General features: G+C 32.3%; 1 long non-coding RNA gene across 2 annotated transcripts; it reads right to left on the reverse strand.

The window, feature by feature from the left end:
• Nucleotides 1–446: 446 nt before the first annotated feature.
• LOC139867570 (uncharacterized) lies at nt 447–2,597 on the reverse strand. 2 transcript variants are annotated; one of them, XR_011765879.1, is made up of 4 exons: nt 2,193–2,597; nt 1,782–1,919; nt 1,274–1,575; nt 447–514 (listed from the first exon to the last, which is right to left on the reverse strand). It is a non-coding gene; the product is annotated as an uncharacterized lncRNA (long non-coding RNA). The 2 variants fall into 2 exon arrangements; XR_011765878.1 differs by lacking the exon at nt 447–514 and having other exon boundaries at nt 1,158–1,575; nt 2,193–2,583.
• Between the last annotated feature and the right edge of the window lie 473 nt (nt 2,598–3,070).

The following is a 3,070-nucleotide window of genomic DNA, read 5'->3' on the forward strand; positions in this document are numbered from 1 at the left end:
TTTTGGTTACTTGAATCATTATAAGGTCCGAGTAAGGCTGACTTAGTAGAGACTAAGTGCCGCACGTGAGCTTATTGAGATAAGTCCGTGACAATATGTTCTATCAAGTAGAAGGAAAATACATATAAAATTGATGGACAACTGATCATACTTAATTAAACGACCATTGTAAGATCAAAATTATAAGACCAAGAACCCTACAAAAATATCCAAATATGACTAAACAACGACCACACAACAAATAAAACTATTTAATTCAGCATGATATTGAAAGGTAAGTTTATTAGAATTTAAGTAAAATGAAAGAGATTAGCATAAATGAAAGATCATACAAGTGAGCTTACAGGTTCATTCACATCGTAGTGGTTTTTTTAATGTAACTCTCAATAGTGTTTAACTAAGAAGAGTGCATTCATCTTGCTCTTTATCCTTCAAAATGTTCTTGATATATAATAATTGCCTCTATAACAGATCACTCCAAATGAACCACAAGTTGTATCGCATACTGCATCGTCTGAACAAAATGAAGATCAAAATTACAATAAATAAGAATATAAGAGAAAATGTGTAATACATGTTAACTACATTGAATGAAATTTCGAAACACACCCGATTCAATTGTGTTCAAGCCAACTCATCTGGAAGATTAGGATAGAACTTGGATTTATGTTGCATAGCTGTAATCAAACGCAAAGGTTAATGAATTTGTGGTGTTTTGAGCCTGTACGTTGCACGGCTGTTTAAAAAGAAAAGATATGTGTGCTTAAAAGGACATCACATGGATATAGATGTGACTAAACATTAGGTTAAAGCTATCTTAGATCACAAGATTTATGTATTTTTTGATAGTTTGATATTTACTTACTCGTTGATTGATTCTTTAAACTCTTAGATGTCTGGGTTAAAATAGCACTGGGTTGCTGAGAGTTAAACCTAACCTATTTTTTATCTCAAAAGATTAGAAGTCAGTGGTGCATAAGTTAAACTTGTGCAATAAATTACTTATATGTCCAGAATAACATTGATGTTACTAATATTTGATTTATAAGTTTCAGCATATATATTCAGATGTGTAATTATATAAGTTGCATATCAACATTCATGTCAAAAGTGATAAGTCAATCTTAATAAATCACCATTCTAATCCCGCACAAAAAGTCACCCTATTAAAACCCACAACTTTCGGCCCATCCGACCACCATCACCACCCATGTCCTCCCTCTACCGCCGAACCCCGCCATCCCTACCAGTATTGAAAATGCCAATTACTTACCGGGTTGACGTTTTTGTGCCTTGATGGTTGCTTTTAGTGATCTTCATAACCCTATTAAATATTGGTTTCAAAACCATCACAATCCACCTGTTGCAATCATGTCAGACCTCGATTTGGGTTGGACTCACCGACTTGCAGTCAAGCTCGGTGTTAACCGGTATTGCTTTTCATCATGAAGGGCGTTGGATCTTTCATCTTGTGACTTCCATCTTGTAACATAAAAAACAAAAGTTTGCTGCATCGAAATAAGTCGAATAATAGTCAAATAGCCACGTCATATTAGTGTGACCCATGAAGTTCATCTGCATAAGAACAAAGTTTTTTGGTAAAACCATATATGGTGAGAGCCCATATTGTGTAGCTCAATAATCGTGCTAAGACTTCATTAGATATTGCTATAATAGAAAGTCAAAAATGTCTAATTCTAGTGAAACATCATAATCGATCTAATACATCAGTTTATTATTATAGGAGTTCATGAAAAACGTGCAGTATATTAAAATCAAACCTGATTAGTCAGATAATGCATGGTTTGAACCACAAGAAACTTGATGAAGTTCCATATGATACCAGACCCTCAAAATCCCCCATTCTTGGCGCCAAGAAACTTGTACAATGGTGTTTCTTGGAACCCGTTGACACGAACCTTGAAAACAGAGAATATTTATTAAAAATAATTTGACCTTTTTAATAGTCAAACATAACATATAACATATTCATAATTATCATAAGTTCACAAGAGTAGAGAAGAACAAAGAAAAGTTAAAGAAAAGGAAAAAAAAACTTTACTCGACCCCAAACTCAAAAGATACAGTCGACCTCTTTCCACAAACTAAATTACATTACAACACCAATTATGAGAACTAATCTAATAACTAATTGTAAAACAATTAGCAACTAACTGATATAGCATTTATACCTTTCATTCCAGATCGCCCATATATGACTGAAAGTAGCATTCCTTTAGCTGTTCTATGCCTAAACATCCCAGCCGTAACTCCATGTCTCTCCTGATTTCTTCCCATCACTGTACGAATCTACTCGCCTTCAAAAAGGAAAAATAGTAAAAAAAAAAAAAAAAAAACCTCAAAAATCAGTTTCAACCTTTTCTATTGTGATTTTTTAGTAATAATGCTAATCGTAATGCAGTCAAAAACAGTCAATTATCAAGTTCAAGATTAGTCAAAAATGAAAGAAAGAAAAAAAAAAGAAACTGAAAAGACAGTTTAAGCCTCTTTTATGTTGTGATATGCTAATGCTAATGCAGTCAATTATCAAGTTCAAAATTAGTGAAATAAGTCAAAATAGTAAAAAAAATAAAAAAAAAAAAAAGTTTCAACCTCTTTTATGTTGTGATATGCTAATTCTAATAATGCTAATACTAATAATGCAGTCAATAACAGTCAATTATCAAGTTAAAAATTAGTAAAAAAGTCCAAAAGGTCAAAATAGTAAAAAAAAAAAATCAAAAAATAGTTTCAACCTCTTTTATGTTGTAATATGCTAATGTTAATGGTCCAACTGTATGACTGCATAATGTGTTGAAAAACAACATAAATGGTTCAATTATGGTGACTACATAGCTTGTTAAGTTCATATTTTGTAAAAAATGGTCAACATGTTTTAACTTCAGGATGCAAAACCACTAATTATGAGAAAAGAGCATTCCTTTAGCTGTTCTATGCCTAAACATCCCATCCGTAACTCCATGTCTCTCCTGATTTCTTCCCATCACTGTACGAATCTACTCGCCTTCAAAAAGGAAAAATAGTAAGAAAAAAAAACTTAAAAATCAGT

This window comes from Rutidosis leptorrhynchoides, chromosome 9 (assembly GCF_046630445.1).
Source record: "Rutidosis leptorrhynchoides isolate AG116_Rl617_1_P2 chromosome 9, CSIRO_AGI_Rlap_v1, whole genome shotgun sequence".
Classification (NCBI taxonomy): domain Eukaryota; kingdom Viridiplantae; phylum Streptophyta; class Magnoliopsida; order Asterales; family Asteraceae; genus Rutidosis; species Rutidosis leptorrhynchoides.